The sequence below is a fragment of the Gallinula chloropus genome, assembly GCF_964237585.1.
Source record: "Gallinula chloropus genome assembly, contig: HAP1_SCAFFOLD_213, whole genome shotgun sequence".
In the NCBI taxonomy this organism is placed as follows: Eukaryota; Metazoa; Chordata; class Aves; order Gruiformes; family Rallidae; genus Gallinula; species Gallinula chloropus.
In genome coordinates, this window is record NW_028168653.1 from 45,274 (window position 1) to 61,498 (window position 16,225).

The 16,225-nt window shown below is 53.8% G+C and overlaps 1 pseudogene across 1 annotated transcript in view; it reads right to left on the minus strand.

Annotated features, from left to right (window-relative positions):
* Window positions 1–796: 796 nt before the first annotated feature.
* The window catches only part of LOC311204280 (hydrocephalus-inducing protein homolog), a 37,592-nt pseudogene continuing 22,163 nt past the window's right edge, over window positions 797–16,225 (minus strand). Inside the window, exons 14-19 of the transcript in view lie at window positions 15,660–15,778; window positions 15,150–15,373; window positions 13,433–13,586; window positions 5,580–5,732; window positions 4,200–4,435; window positions 797–800 (exon numbers count right to left, since the gene is read on the minus strand). The product of the transcript in view is annotated as a hydrocephalus-inducing protein homolog (transcript). The remainder of the gene's footprint in view (window positions 801–4,199; window positions 4,436–5,579; window positions 5,733–13,432; window positions 13,587–15,149; window positions 15,374–15,659; window positions 15,779–16,225) is intronic.

Here is a 16,225-nt window from a genome sequence, read left to right on the forward strand (position 1 = left end):
GGGAAGGTCTGGGGCTGCTCACCTGGTCTGGCAGGGGCTGCTGGGACGCACTGCAGACCCAGAAGGGTTGCTCTACCATCAGGACGATGCTGAGCGGCAGGGAGGAGGTGTTTTTTAAAGAGAGAGGCTTGTACTGAAGGCTCAGGACATCGCTGGGTTGCTAAAGACAAGTGGAAAAAACAGGGAGGGGGGTGACTCACCGCCCTTCGGTGAAGTTAAGCAGTCCCACCTCTAAAAACATGGTTGCTTTGCTCACAGACCACCTCACGGGGGGCTTGGGGGGTGAGGAGGGCGCTTGGCATCGCTCGGCCACAGCGACCTGCTCTCCCGCCCCAGTCCCAACACAGGAGGATGGCTGTGAGAGGCCCATGCTGTTCTTGTGGGTCCCACACACCTGGCCATGGGCTCAGCAGCTCGATTCTGCCTCCAGCTCAACACAGGCAAAATAGAGCTGGAGAGATGGACCCAACCCCACAGGGGAGAAATGATGATCTCAGTGTTGATGGCAATAGCTTGGTCCTGCTCAAACCAATGGCAAAGCCCTGAGGACTTGGAGAAGATGTTTAACTTCCTTCCCTGAAGGCCATCACACCCCTCCGTGGGCTTTCAGTCCTCAGCCATGCTACTAAACACCAGGACCCAACCCAGAGACCTACCTTCTCCACCCGGAAAGACATTGCTCTGGGCGACACTTGCAGGGTGGGAGCAATGAACTCGCACGTGACAGCCACTTGCATTATCTTTCTCTTCCTAAACTGGTTCCCCACGATGGCATGACACAGCAGCCGCTCCTTCACTACCTGTGGGCAAGAGTCACACGTCACCCACCAAGTGCCAGCAGGGAGCCCAGAAAACACCATGGAATTTGCAAGCCGTGGACACAGAAGGAATTTGATAGCCTGGATAAACCCATGCCATGGGATCTTGGCCATCAACCCTCCACAACTATTACACTGCCATAAAGCTACAGTCACTGGTCTCCTTGCTAGTCCTCTCTTCATGCTCCATCCTACTTATTCTGCTCTCCCAAAATCCTTAGTGCTACACCCCAACGTCCACAAAAGGCACCCACAAAGTCAGGTGGAACTGGAATAATCCCCCCCCTCCCGCAAACTGTTATCGCCACGATGTGCCCTGCTGCACAGCATGATCATCATGCTGAAAAACATCATCTAGGTCCAAGCCGCTGCCATGGGCAGGGACACCCTCCCTAGACCAGGCAGGCCAAAGCCCCATCCAACCTGGCCTTGAACCCTGCCAGGGATCCAGGGGCTTACACAGCCTTGCTGGGTAACCCATTCCCTTGATTTCTCATGGTTCTACTTCCCCAGGTTCTTCCCCCTCCACTCTTCACAAGAATCACAAGAATCTCAAGGTTGGAAGAGACCTTTGAAGATCATCGAGTCCAACCATTCCCATCCTATGCTAAACCATATCCCTAAGTACCTCATCTACCCTTTTTTTGAACACATCCAGGGATGGTGACTCAACCACCTCCCTGGGCAGCCTGTTGCAGGCCCTGACAACTCTTTCAGTAAAAAATTTTTTTCTAATATCCAATCTAAACCTGCCCTGGCACAGCTTCATGTCATTTCCCCTTGTTCTATCTTCTGTCACCTGGCTGAAGAGACCATCGCACACCTCTCTACAACCTCCCTTCAGGTAGTTGTAGGTGGTGATAAGGTCTCCCCTCAGCCTCCTCTTCTCCAGGCTAAACATCCCCAGCTCCCTCAGCCGTTCCTCGTATGATTTGCCCTCCAGCCCCTTCACTAGCCTGGTTGCCCTTCTCTGCACTCTTCCCCCTCTGGTACAGCTCCACAAGCCAACTCCTCTCGGGAGCCTACAGCCTTCACAACTCTTGGGTTGTACGTGCACCGCAGGGAGTTGGGCTTCTGACCAACCTCAAGAGTACCAACTTCTCAAGACCCAAAGCTACATCTGCTCCCCATGCTCTTGCCTCACAGGTGCCCTTCACAGGGCTTCCCAGTGCCCTTCTCAAGATTTCCAAGCAAGACACCCTCTCCAATGCCCTAAGCATTTTAGTTTCTTTCTTGGACCTTTTTCTCCACCTCAGCAAAACCTCGGGACTCACAACTGCACGGGGACAGTCCCACTGCAACCAACTGAGCCGGGAATCACATCTTGGAGCCTCCGCCGAGGCAACCCTTTCAAAACACCTTTCAAAACACAGCAGGAGCTTCATGCAGATTTATTCCACCTTCGCCTAAACATCTGTGCCCAGTGGGCCTGGAGCAAGGGAATGCGCCCCAGGCTTAGCTGGCAGCTCCTCTGCAGAGCTTCCCCTGGAAAGAAGGGGCCAGGAAGAAGACGACACAGTGATCCCGCTGAGCTACCCCCGCTCTGAGCTGCCATCCAAGGGCGCTGCCGGACCTGATCGCCCTTGGGACACGGGGCCGGCCAAGAGCCTGGGGTGAGCTGTTCTGGGAATACTGATACAAGTGAAACTGTCAATTCTAATGATCCCTGGGAGCAGCTTCCCCCATGGAGAACATCACTCCCACCATTCTGGCTGCTGCGCTGGGCTCGTTTTTCTCCTCCAGGACTGGGCTCTAAGCAAGCCCTCTGCCCATGTTTGTCTGCAGAGGGAAAAAAAACGCTGCTCCCCTCCCTTCCCAGGGCCTTTGTTTTACTCCCTGCTTTCCCCAGAGAAATTACCTCGCGGTTTCTCAATCCACTCCCTGCCTCTGCTCCTAGGCTAAGCCTAACTTATTTTCTCTGCCCTTCCTTCCCTGTAACCCACTGTTTGCCCCTGTTCCTTCAGCCCCTATTTTGGTATGGGCAAGTTGGCTTGATGGTAGCTATAGAAACACCCCAAAAAAACCCCTTGGGAACTGATGGTGGCCAGCAAGGAGTGCAACTGGTGCTGACATGGTCACTCGGGGCGTTGAGATATTTTCTTGAACGCACTTGTTCATCTTCCCAGGGAGAAGTCAAGGGGATGCAGGAGAAGCCCCAGTGGAGGTGATGCGATGGGGAAAGCTCAGCACCCGGGGGGGAACCTCACCTGAGGAGTGCTGGAGGAGCCTTCCAGAGTCATCTCCACAGTCTGGCCTGGCATCAGCTCCACTGTCAGGGGTTGAATCTTAAACACGGGACTGGCAGGTCTGGAGGTCTTGGAGGAACCTTTGCCCTTGGTTTGGATGGCAGGGAGACAATCACGACGGGGAGATGGGGGGGAACCTTCCATTCTCCAATAGAGCCGATGGATGCGTCGTCCTGCGTTCGTTATCTTGAAGCGGTAACAACAGGGACGTAGGCTAGAAGAGAAGCAGAGATGGAAAATGGCTCAGGAACTGCCTCTTCCCAGCACCCACCTGGCTTCAGTGCCCCGCTGGCCTTATCTGACCACTCACCCAGCAACAAATCCACCTCCAAAACCACTGACCCAGCTCAAAGTTACACCAAGAGCCAGACCCTGGCTGCCCCTAAGTTCATCAGCATCCAGCAGCCGGTCTGTTTGCACAGACCAACCCACCCAACCTCAGGAGACTTCTCCTCCATTCAGGGCCGGTCCTGCAGCCACCATGGCTGCTCCGTGCTGTGGCAGCTGGCGGAAGAGACAGAAAGGAAAACAGGCAGGAGAAGGGAGGAAAGAGTATCTACATCTGATAGAGAGCAGCCTGGCAGGGGAGAGGAGAGAGACAGCAAGCTCAGAGATGATACAGGGCAAAGACAAATTCTGCTGCTCCTCCCGGACTCCCTGGGGCAGAAGGGAAACCAAACAGCGCTGGTAACTTAGTCAAGGAGTTGCTAACAAGCTACTGCCAAGTTTCTCTGCCGCTGCCAGACGATACTCCACAGCCAGTGAAGAAGCCAGCAAGGCTACTGCAAAAAGTACTGTGTACTGTGTTTCTACTTGTAACGTCACGTTTCCCAGCTGGAGGCTTCCAGAACCTGCTGTTTTCTTCCAAATCTTTACTCCATCAAGCCAGAAAATACATGGATTCTGACCCAGGGCAAGTCGGGAACCATTTCCCAACTGGTGTCTGGCTCAGTGGCTTTCTGAGGGAATCTAACAACTTGAAAACCGCCCAGAAAACATTTCTAAAGGAGTTCCTGGGGCTTCAGTGGCAGCGAGCCAGGACTTGGAGTGCTGGAGGAGAACCGGCCCCAAGGATTTCAGCAGAACTCCTCCTTGCTGGGCCCACAGTAGAGCCCGGAGCAGACAGATAACTTACCTGAAGTGGGGGCCCAAGTTGAGCTCTGGAGCAAGTTTGTCCACGACGATGGTGGTGCCAATGCCGAAAGCCCGGATCAGGACATTGTAGCTGTGGCTGTTCTCTATGGACACGATCACCTTGTCCTTGAATTGTTCAATGTCATCCAAGTTTGCTATAACAGTCACAGCCACCTTGGTCTCGGGGGGGATCACTCCTTTACTGGGCTCAATCCTGCAGCGCGAGCGTTTGCCAGCCTGTAAGACACGGCAGACGCTAAGTGAGCACAGACACTACAGACCCTGCTCTCTTCTGGGGTGCAGGAGAAAGGACTAAAGACATGAGGGTAAATACATAAAGGCTTCGTTTCCCTAAATCCAAGCGTCTGGAAACAGCAACTATGCTGGAGCTTGTATTGCACCCTCCTTTAACAGACCCACTTCTTTAACCCTGTTTTGCCCAGCCCAAGGGATGCTCATCCTCGGGAAAAGCTTTATTCCCCTCCAGCCTCCCCTAGGGAGAGCACACCAAGGCAAGCTGCATCTCTCCTGGCTTCCCCACAGACGGGTTTGCACAAAGCCTCAAGGCCAGGACTGCTCAAACCCCACTGCAGCAGCCACGCAGCCAGGGGATATGGCCGAGAGCCTGAAGGATAAACTCTGCCAAACGGGTTGAGCAAAATCCTGATGCCCAAAGTCTTCTTTCCCCAAGAGTTGGGCAGTGCTTCCCAACAGCCCCCCAGGACTGAAGCACTCCGTTCCCACTGATCATCAGCCGCAGTGAGGTGTCCTGGCGCTCTCTGCTTCGGGAAATCCAGCTCTGAATGTTTACAGAGGGGCAGTGAAGAAACAAGCAGGAAGAAACCTGCCAGCTGTGCCCTGTGGGCACGGCCCCAGCTTCCTCTCTCTTCCTCTCGTTTTTTCCAGATTGCCCTTTACAGATGGGGCGAACAGGGCACTGGACCCCCCAGTCCTTCTAAAGCCACATTCACAGGGAGCAAGCTGGCAGCAGAGCAATGGTCTCCATCACCAGGAGGAGCTTGAAACAGACGCAGAGAGAGCAGGGAGATGATCGGGAAACCCGTGCTCCTTTCAGGAGAAAAAAGGCTACGGGCTTCTCTTCATCTCAGAGCTCCAAATACACAGCTCAGAGCAAAACACCTCCCACAATGTAAAGCCAGAACTTGTGAAAAGGACCTGGCATCAATTTCTGCTCAACCATCCAGGAAAACTCCCTGCCTCAGTGAGGGGTACCCCAGTGCTGGGCTTCTCGTGCTGCGCTGCGGTGGAATACCTTGCTGCTCTCTCAGATAGCAACATGGAAACATCACGTACAAAAATCAAGTCCCAGGCTGCTATGGAGCCATCATTTCTGTTGGGAAATATCCCCACAGATACTTACCACCTCTGCCCGGAAGGATGCAGGGATAACACTCTGGTTGCAGAGGTAGAGAGTGCGAGAAGCGTCTGCCAGAACTTGGATATCGCCAAAATCGATCTTGCTGGGATACACATGGACAACTGGTCCCTCTCCAATGGCCTTCAAGCTGATGGCCTGCTCCAGGTAGGGAAGATTAAAAAAACAAAGGCAAGGGAAAGTTTAAAGAAGAGATGGCTCTCAGGGCACCCCTAGACTGGAGGGTGATTACGGCTGTCGGTCGTTTGAGGTGTTGTAACACTGATGCAGAAGGCCTGGAGCAAGTGTGGGATCTACAGTGATCCCATCAGGAAGCCACAGGCCCCTGTTACTGGGGGATAAAGAAAACCAGCTCCCCACACTTGTATTTTCCCCCTTGCTCAGCTCTCCTTCCTCTACCCCATGCCTGCTCCTGCCCCTTTTCTTGCTCCCGCTCCTTTTCCCGCTGGATCTTGCCCCAAACTGTCCTCTAGGACTTCCAGACAGCCACACTTGGCCGGTAACTTCTTCCGCATCCCCCACAAAGCTGCCCCCTGAAAACCAGCGCGAGCCCCCAGCAAAGCAGGCTCTTGGCAGCAGAGATCACGTCCGTTGGCTGCCTCTCGGTGCTGCCTCTGGGCACTCCCAGTACTACAGGAACAAGAGATTCATTATTCATTCTGTCCCTCAAGCAGGATTGCTTTTCTCTCCAGAGCCTGAGACCCTCCAAGTTTTCTTCTTGTAAAGGCCATGGTAGGAGGAGGAACACGGGTTCCTGTGCTGAGCCACCTTCTCACAGCGCTAAAAACCAGGGAACTTCATCTGCTCTGGTTGGACTTCACCAGTTCCGAATCATAGAACGGTCTGGCTTGGAAGGGACCTCAAGGACCAGAGAGCTCCAACACCCTGCCACAGGCAGGGCCAACAACCTCCATGCCTGGAGCTACACAAGGTTGCCCAGGGCCCCATCCAACACTCCCTTGAACACTCCCAAGGATGGGGCACCCACCCCTTCTCTGGGCAGCTCCTTCCAGGCCCTCACCACTCTCTCTGGAAAGAACTTCCCCCGATATCTCATCTAACCCTTCCCTCATTCAGTTTCACTCCATCCCCCTTGTCCTGCCAGTGTCTGCCCTTTGGAACAGCTGATTCCCTCCTGTTCCTCTGCTCCCTTCAGGGACAGGAAGGCTGCAATGAGGTCCCCTCAAAGCCTTCTCTTCTCCAGGCTGAACAAGCCCAGCTCCTAAGAACACTTCAACCTTTCAACAGAACCCGAACACACAGAACTCCCAGCACTGACAATCTCTGTGCGATTCACCGGAGGACACGGAGTGGGATTTAACCTCAGGACAAACCAGCCTCTGTGATGGAAAACCTTTAACGATGGCCCACTCGAGGAAAAGGCACTGACAGCTGTCAGAATCACTAGTCCAGTTCAGGCAGAAGGAGCAGCGTCTGTAAACACTCATCTCTTGACAGCGCACTGTGCAAGAGCCAAAAAACCCCCAACAAGCCACGTACCAAGGCTGGTACCTCAAAAATAGGAAGCTAAAGCTGTGTGATGATAGATGTTTCATCGCTCCGGGAGGAGGGAGGTAGGGAGAGCTGAGGTCTTACTGATGCTTGCCCAGAGCTGCCAGGAAGAAGGAGCTGGAGGGAAGAGCTGTGTCTCACCAGCTGCCTTGGCTTCCCGGTAGCAGTGGGGTGGAAGCAGCAAAGGCAGGGCAGAGCCCTCTGGAGGTGGACACAATAACATCTGGAAGATGCTCAGGCTAGCTGGTTTTAACGAGGGAACGTGCACTAACACAATGAATCCTCACCAAGGAGAAGGCTTATTAAAAAGCCAACGAAACTCTTCATCTGCTGTCTTCTTAAAGGGGGAAAGAAAAACCCTGTTCAACAGCGTGACGGGCAATGTGACACCCGTGAAAGGCGACAGGAGTTTTGCTCTGGGTAATACTGCTGCACGTACAAACCCCAGCACCACTCTGGCTTTGCTTCTGGGTACCATAACGTCACGGTAGATCCTTTAGGAAAGAAGAGCATCTGTCCCTGGCAGACAGCCGTGGTCCACGTGACCACCAGTAACCCCAGGTCTGGGTTTTACCAGCTCCTTCCCACAGAGGATGACAGAATACACCACACCAAAGCTGGCACGCAGCCGCTGCAAACCCAACACCAAGCGACAGACACCCAGAGGGACTCAACGCAATGCAAGGTGCGGCCGCAGACTCGGTATCCGCGCTGACGGGGTGACTTCAGAGCCAGCTCGCGCTCTGCTCCATCGTGACGCACTGCAGCCACTCCCCCGGAGTCAGGCTGACGTCACAGGATCCCTATGGGGAGGATTTGCCACCAGTGCAGCATGTGCAAGTTGATGCTCTGCTAGCCCAGAAAACTTCAGATGAATCCACTACTCTGCTTAGACTATAGGAAACAGGGAGAATGCCGCCCCACGGCCAGAAACTCCCATCCCTGCGCTCAGTACACCCAGGGAAGCCTCTACCGGCGCTCGCGGCAAGGGAGCATAAATGCTGCATGTTAAAGACCGACTGCACGGGCTTGTGGAGCCACTCAACCCCCTGCCAGGGAGAGCTGGGATCCTCCAGCTGAAGCACAAGGAAAATGAAGATGACGTTCACTTCCAAAGGCAAATACTTTAGGCAAGGTGAAGCTTTGAACCCAGAAGCTGTTAGCTCAAGGAGAAAAGCTTTGCAAGGAACCTGCAGTTAAACAGCAGGCTGGTTCTAGAGGGCAGAAATCCCCCTTTTCCAGGGAAACACCACATCTACGCCCAAGCAACTGGTTTGTCCCACTTCAGGCTTGCCTGTCTCTCCTACCAGCACAGCCACAAAGGCCAGGCTTGAGATGTTCCCTGGCATCCAGGGATTGAGCAGCATTGTTTCCATCTGTTTTAATGACAGTTTCAATCCCCAGCCTGCTTTCAAAAGGCCAGCCTCCCTTTCGGGTACAGAAAGCTTAAGGTTCCTGTAGCATCCTACTTCATGCTCAGAGAGATGGCAAGACATCTTGAAACAGCCGCTTCCAAAGTTAATATCATTCTAAACTTAAATTTAATTAACTACATTTGTTCTAGATTTCAGCTAGATGAAGCCAGGACACTACACAAGGCATTCTCCTGCCTACATCTTGCTGTCACTGCTGCTGCTGTGCATGCCTGAACGCTAACAGCATCTTTCAGGAGGCTCCAGAAACATCGTCAGGAATGCTTCACCATTTCCAAGCCTGTGCTGGAAAAAGGAAGAGTCCCTGCCTTGCAGATGCCAGGGGTGTGGAGATGCACAGGGCTTTACGCAGAGATAAGACAGATACTTCTCGACGTGATGGGCCAAGCTCTCAGCGTGGTTTCTCACACAGGGTGTCCCAGTGCCCTCCTGAACAAAAGTTCCTGCTCTGAAGCAGCAGCTCCTGCTCACCTAATCACGCAGCAGAGTCTCAGCTCCAGGGACCATGCTGAGTTGCAGACTGCGCTCGTTATCCTGTCTCCCCTATCTATAATGATGTGCCACATCGGACTCTCAGACTGTCACCTGCCCAAGAAGTCCCACCAGCCTTCCTCTCCTCTAGACCTTGACTGTTGCTTGTACCACGAACCCCTTTCCTTGTCCACCCTGGCTGCGTACTGCAGCCCCGGGAAGGATCCCTGGAATTAGGAACCTCGAGGACTCACCAATGGGGATTTCTTGTTCCCAAGCACAGCGAGCACAGCAGAAGCAGACTGATGTCCCAACTTCTGGGCTTCCAGCACCAACGGGACCCTGACAGTGCTGTAAGGCTTGATGATCCCAGAGAACACGGGGCTGCAGTACAGCACAGCATCACCCTGCTTGTGCTTCTGTAAGAGACAGAATCAAACCCAAATTCAGAGCGACCTCCGAAGAAACCTGCACTCCTTAACATCTACCATTGGAACCCAGCTAGGAGAGCGGGATGGGCTTTGAATCCCAAGGGGGTCCAAAAGCTGCTGCACCCACAGGCATACACACCCTTGCCAGCAGCCTCCTCACAGCAGCTTTTCAACACCCTGCATAAAATCAACCTAAAGACTAGAATACAAACCTCTTCCCAAAGTCTATATGCGGGGGGGGGGGGGGGGTGGGGGTGGTGCGGTTCTTCTACACCCAAAGGTCTGCTGAAAACAAGAACCCATCTGAATATAAACCAGCAAGGTCTTACCCCACCCCTTTGTTATTATTTTTCATCCCCTTAATAAACCCCTGGATAACTCTTGAGGGCAGATGCGATGCCAAACCTGAGGAAGGAGCCTGTAGCAGGCTGGAACGCGGCTCTTGTTCACCAGGGTCAGCGGCCGCTCGTACTGGAAGTTTAGGAAGCACCGGCCAAATGTCACAGTGGGGTCCCGCACTTCCAGCTCAGGAGCGATGCATCTAGGCAAAGAGATGTCCCAAAGGGAATTAGAGATACTGAGAGAACGTAGAATTTGTTTCCTCCTTGAATAGGGCACAGAGGAGCGGAACACATTTGTCACTGTCAGACAGACATGTATTACCCCGACAGCAATAAATCACCTTCAGCTTCCTGTATTCCCTTTGATTCCCACAGCAAGCCCTGAGCTCTGGAGGAACCTTCCCACCAAGGATTGGTGCAGTATGGCCCAGTATCTCAGCAGAAACTACTCCCTCCTCTCCAGAAAAGGGGCCTGAAGAGCCTCAACTGCTTGCTGTGGCGATGGAAGGTCCGAGCCAGCCCCTGCCTTACGCAGTGGGTGGTTGTTAAAAATAAAATCACAGCCCAGACACTGACCAGACGGCGGAAAAGCACCAGTGAGCTGCATCCTACTGGTAATGACACCGACACCCACAGCACAGCGGGATCCAGCCTGGCTGCAGCAGGGATGACTTCCAGCTTAAGTGTGAGAACATTCATGCTCAAAAGGACCAGAGGGAAGCAGCAAAACCTGAGCTCTCCTCAGCATCAAGGACTCTGTTTCTCCTTCGGAAGATCTTGCTGTTATTTTTCCTGCACCAGTCCTGCCCTAAGCCCCTTCCCCATTAGCACGTGCCTTTGTTAAGCCAGACAGACACCAGGCTGCTCCCCACATCCCAAAGGAACACTGTGCTTTGGTGGCAACACAGACACAGTTCCCCCACTGACTGCTTGCAGGAAGGAGGAGAGAGACAGCCCTTTGGAAGTCTGTTACACCTCACCCACCAAAGAAATAGGTCTATAATTAATCTAATTAATATAATTAGGAAAAGGCTGGGGGCTGTGCCTGTCTGGTGAGCACAGATGCTCCTCAACACTGGCTGCTTTCAAAGCCCTGCTTAACGAGCTCATTAAGTAATACTTCTCGTTTGGAGCTGGCCTTTGTGTGAGGGGAGGAGAGACGATGCACCAGGAGAGAGGACACGCCGCAAAGGAAAGCGCCGATACCTGGCTGTGAGGAGCAGCCCCAGCACCTCCTTGCCGACACCGTCCACATCCACCACCAGCGCCAGCTTGTACTTCTTCACGGTGTTGGAGCACAGGGTGACCTGGTGACAGAGAAGACCGTCAAAGACATTCACCACCCCCAAAAACTATCGTTCCGTGTGTGGCGTCCCCTGATTCTCCTTCCATGGTAAGGAGAAGGATTTTCCCCTCATCCTTCTGCTGCTCCATGTGTAGAGCAGAGTCTGAGAGCAATAAAGGTCTCCTGACAGCATCTGCTTGGTTCAACACCCTGTGTGGTTAACAGGGTGTGTGTAAGCTGAATTAAAGCCTAATCAGACAACTGCTCTGCTCACCACTGTATTAAAATTAATCTCGGTTCTAATCTCAGCTACAACAGCGTAAATCCCGGGGCAATGCGCTGCCTCAAACCCAGCGAGTTCAGCTTTACAGCCAGGGCCAAATGCCAAGGGCCCCAGAAGTTGGGTGCAGGTCACACCTGGCAGAGCTGCTTCAGCCCCCCCTAGGGATGGTTGCAGTGAATGCAGCTCCTCTGCTCACTGGGAGAGGGAAAACAAGTCCGGGAAGAAAAGCAAACTGCTTTACACAAGGGCATCTCTCTAATGGCCACCCGCTGTCCTCATCCTTCCTCTGCCCACGGTTAAGCCAAAGCCACAGCTCCACGCAGCGCTCAAGCACACACGTGGCTTCCGCACCTGACCATAGGGCACAGGATGCTCAGCGGATGGTTCTGGAAACAAACCGATGCCCCTTCACAAACATCCCGGACCAACCCAGACAACAGAAGTGCATCTATCTGCCTCCCATCACTAAAGCCCCCCCGGACCCTCCCCACCAGTGAAGCTTCAGCTCCATCTGCTGAAGCACGGCCGGACGGATTCTCCCCACACCTTGATATTCCTGGATCCCAGGGCGCGGATGGTCCCGCTGCAAGGCTCGATGGTAAATTCAGCCGGCCTGATGGAACCTTCAACTCCCCATCTCCAGGGCTCAGGATCGTTGTTCAACAGCCAAGCAGCACTGGTAACGCTGGGCCCTCCCGAGCCGTCCCCGGGGATGCGAAGGTGGAAAGTCATGGGCACCAAGGAGGTGTTTTTGAGGCGACAGGACAAGGTGTGAGGGAAGCCTGGGGAAGAGACACACAGAGGGATTTATGCCCCCGTTATCCCACCATTCCTGGGCTGAACAGCCTCTCACGGTAAAACTGCGCCTGGACTTTGGCTCTCTTCAATCTCAACTGCAGCTAATTGAGAAGCCCAGCAAGGAATTAATTGCCATGGAAGCTCTGTGCCAGGCTGGTGATGGAGATCCCTCCTTGGCAGCTCTGACGCCCAAAGCCATGAGTTTTTCTCTCTCAGCTGCCCCGACACCAGCACCGGTTACGTCTCACGTAAGAGTGAGCAGCCAGACAGAGCATTTACTCCCAGAATCGGATCCGTAAAACTCCCCATGAACACCCCCTATGGTTTGCAATACGGAAGAGCAGGTTAGCACCAAGGAGAAGCTGCAGTAAAAGCAGGGATGGATGAAATGGGGAGCTACAGCCCGATGCAAAGCCCTCTGATGCAGTTTTGTTAGCTGGAGCCTTACGGCATCTCCTGTTTCAGGGTGACCAGATGGAGCACGGGAAGGTTTGCAGCCCACTTGGCAGGAGCTGAGCCTGACACTGGCTGAGAAATCAGCAGAAGCCGTGTCTCACCTTCCCTAACGAACGGCGACGTCTCATTACTGCTCAAAAAGCTCTGACACCAGCTTTCCCTGCCGCACCAGTGGCATAACCCCACTCAGTGGGGATGTTCTGCAGAGGCAGGAGACCAGCCCAGGAGAAGACATCTGGTTTGGCTGGCCCATCTCGATAATGGCCCTTCCATCAATCCACAACTGATTTCCCATTAAAAACTTCACCTCATCTCAGTAAAAAGCCTTTTGTGAGGCAGAGATGGAGAACCAGAACCTGCATTTCAATGGAGCTCTGGATGCTCAGCCACCAGCGCTGCTGGCACAGCAGAACTGGGCTTTCGGGGTGGGGGCACACAGGGAAGGAGCTCTGTGCAGAGCTATGGCTTGGGCATATTATGGGGTAGGTGATAACAAGGTGCCCTCCCAGCACTAATTAACATTTCACACTAAGGCTCAGGGGACTGAATGGCTCCTGTCCTCCCAACATTTATCCAGAGCAGCTCCAGGCTGGTTCACAGCTCCATCACCCTTCTCCCCCTCCAACATCTCCCTTTTCCCCCAACCCCAGCGTCGCCCTTCTCCCCCTCCCAGGCACCGCCCTTCTTCCCCCCGCCAGCATCACCCTTTTTTCCCCATCTCCCATTCCCGGGGCATTTCAGGGACTGATACCCTCGCAGCCATTCTGCTGCCAAGGGTATCAGTCCTGCTTTTAACACCCTGAAGGCTGCTGCTGCAGAGGAACACACATTCTGGGTGCTCTGAGGTTCCAAGCGCCCCGTTTCGGTAACGCATGGACCTCTCGGCCCACGGTCCAAGCCCAGGGCGCACTCACCGAAGGAGACGTCACCGAAGCAGAGGGCAGGCACATCGAAGTGGAGCGTTGGTCCAATGACGCAGCCACTGTGAGGACAGACAGACAAGGCACTGGCTGAGTTAGAGAACTGCAGAGCTTTCAGCTCTCCCTGCTGCTCGGGCGGGTAAGAGCCGGTGTCAGAACCACGGCGGGTTTCAAACCAGCCCCTCACACCCTTGCCCTCATTCAAGGGGACAGGAGGTGGCCAGCAGCTATCAGATGGGGCTTAGGGCACAGTGTCAGGCAGGATAGGGCAAAGCTATGCCCCCAAGTTGGCTCAATGAGGGGCCCCAAACAAGCGATGGCTCCGTGACTCAGTTTCCCCATCTCTAACGCATGGGTAGAGATGCCCACACAAAAGCGGACTCAATGGAGTAACCCTCCTCAGGCTCCCTTCTTCTCAGCTGGAGCCAGCGTTTCCATTGAGTGGCTGAGCGTCTTCTCAGGAGATCTGGATCCACACAATTATCAGAATCCTAGGGAGCGCACAGACACCCACCAACCACAACAAGATCAGCAACAATTCTACACAGGAATGTATCAGCTTCTCACTGCTGACACAGCCAAGAACAACACATCTTAAACCAAACACGGGGCCCTGAACCCACCACACCTCCTCTCCTGTCCCTAAAATCAGCTCCAAACTCTGAAACTCGCCATCACTGCCTGAAATCGGCCCTTGGAGCCACACACCATTCATGAATTCACCTCATGGCTGATGCCACCCGAGCCCAGCTCCACCTGGGGGGGAAACGCGGATGTTTTGGGAACGATCACATCTATGGCAGCATTAGTGGACTCGGGGGTTCTTGCTGAGTGGGAAGGATAACAAAGAACTGCTCAAACACTCATCCTCGTTCCCTTCTTCATAGCCCAGTGTCCCACCAGCCAGCTCACATCCAAATGGGAGTTGTTCTCCGCATGGGACTCAATCCAGCATTCAAAGCCTCCCGAGGAGCGGGGCGCTCAGCTCGAGCGGGTGGGTGGGTGTCTTGAAGCTCCAGTTGGTCACACCGACTCCCCGCTCTCTCTTCAAGCAATAAACTTCTTGTTCTGTTTTTACCGGTTTCTCTTGCCTCACCAGCAAAACCCACTGCAGATTCCTTTCATTTCTTGGCTACCTTGATCTAGCAGGAGGCTGCTGGCCGAGGAGGCACAGCCAGCCCCACATCTTGCCTGCCTACACCACACTATCCCAACAGCCCATGGTTATGACCCACTGGGACAAGTCACTTCCAGCCCCAGGATCATCACACTGGGGTGTCAAAGGGTCACGATAGGAACCTGTCACTGCCAAACTCCGTGCCAAGAGTGTCCTGGAAAGCTCCACCAAGAAGGCCAAGGTGCTTCCCACAGGCACCCAAGTCTTTCAGAGTTAAACAGGGTATATTGAGGGCGTAGGAAGGAAGGAAGGTCATCACCCCTGGGTTGCAAGGTTCAAACTGGAGCCAAGGTTAAAGGGTCTCAGCTCTTAACCTAGCATCCCCATGCCAAGACCTCCCACAACACCTTTTTCTCTCTGCTTCACCAGAAAATGAGGCAGGTGGGAGATCACTACCCAGAGATAACTCCAGAGGTGCCCACCAAGCTCCTGTAACCTCCCCACTCACCTGATAGACAAGGTCACGGGCTCAGGGGATCCATTCACATTGAACTTGAATTCTTCTGTGAACTTCCCCAGGATGGTGGAACTGAAGGAGATCTGGATGACCTGGAGATCGTCTGGCAAAATCTCCCCCTCGCTGGGGAGAAAGGTGAAGCAGGAGCCCAGAGCTGTAGCTGGAGGAACCAAGCTGAAGGCAGCTTGGATGAGTCCTTTGTTAAACAGCACCACCTGCAGCAGGAAGGCAAAATGCAAACGCAGAAGGACATTTCCTTTAGAGAAGACCCATTTGCTTTCTAATTCAACAATGAACACCTGCAAGGCAGAAGGCAAAGGAAATACAACGGGACAAGTTCTGCCTTTGGGTTTTTTCCAGGCAAAGCAGTGATAACTCCATAGAACCTCTGCCTTTGTCCAGCTGGCACAGAACTGCCCTGCTCACAACTCCTGAGCTGCCAGAAATCCCACAAGGAGCCACCAGGCTCCAGCCCAAGCCCTGCTAGCTCTCACAGCTCACCTCGTACTTGTGTGCTGCTCCCATGAAGACATCCCCGATGTCCAGACGCTCAAAGCTGGAGCGCAGCTGAGGCCCTATGCCTTCCCCTTGGATGCACAGGGGCAGCCTGGTCTCACGGCCTGGGGAGAGAATTCAATGTCAGAACAGCAATTCCCTCTGATCCCGCATTTTCCAGGCCCTAGCCTCCGACTTGGGGCTGGCAGAGATCAGCCCAGGAAGATCCAGGGAAAGGTACAGGACCCTTCCCTTGGCAGATATGCCTTTGGGCTGCTTTCTCCTTTCTGACCAAACCCTTGGGCTGCTTTCTAATTGAGCCATCACTTTGCACCCTGAAACAATCACACAATCATTAAGGCTGGAAAAGACCTCCAAGATCATCCAGCCCAACCATCCCCCCACCACCTCTATTACTCACTAAACCATGTCCCTAAGTACCTCATCCAACCTTTCCTGAGGGACGGTGACTCCACCACCTCCCTGGGCAGCCCCTTCCAATGCCCAATGGCTCTTTCGGAGAAGAAATTTCTCCTCCTTTCTAACCCGAACCTCCCCTGGCACAACTTGCA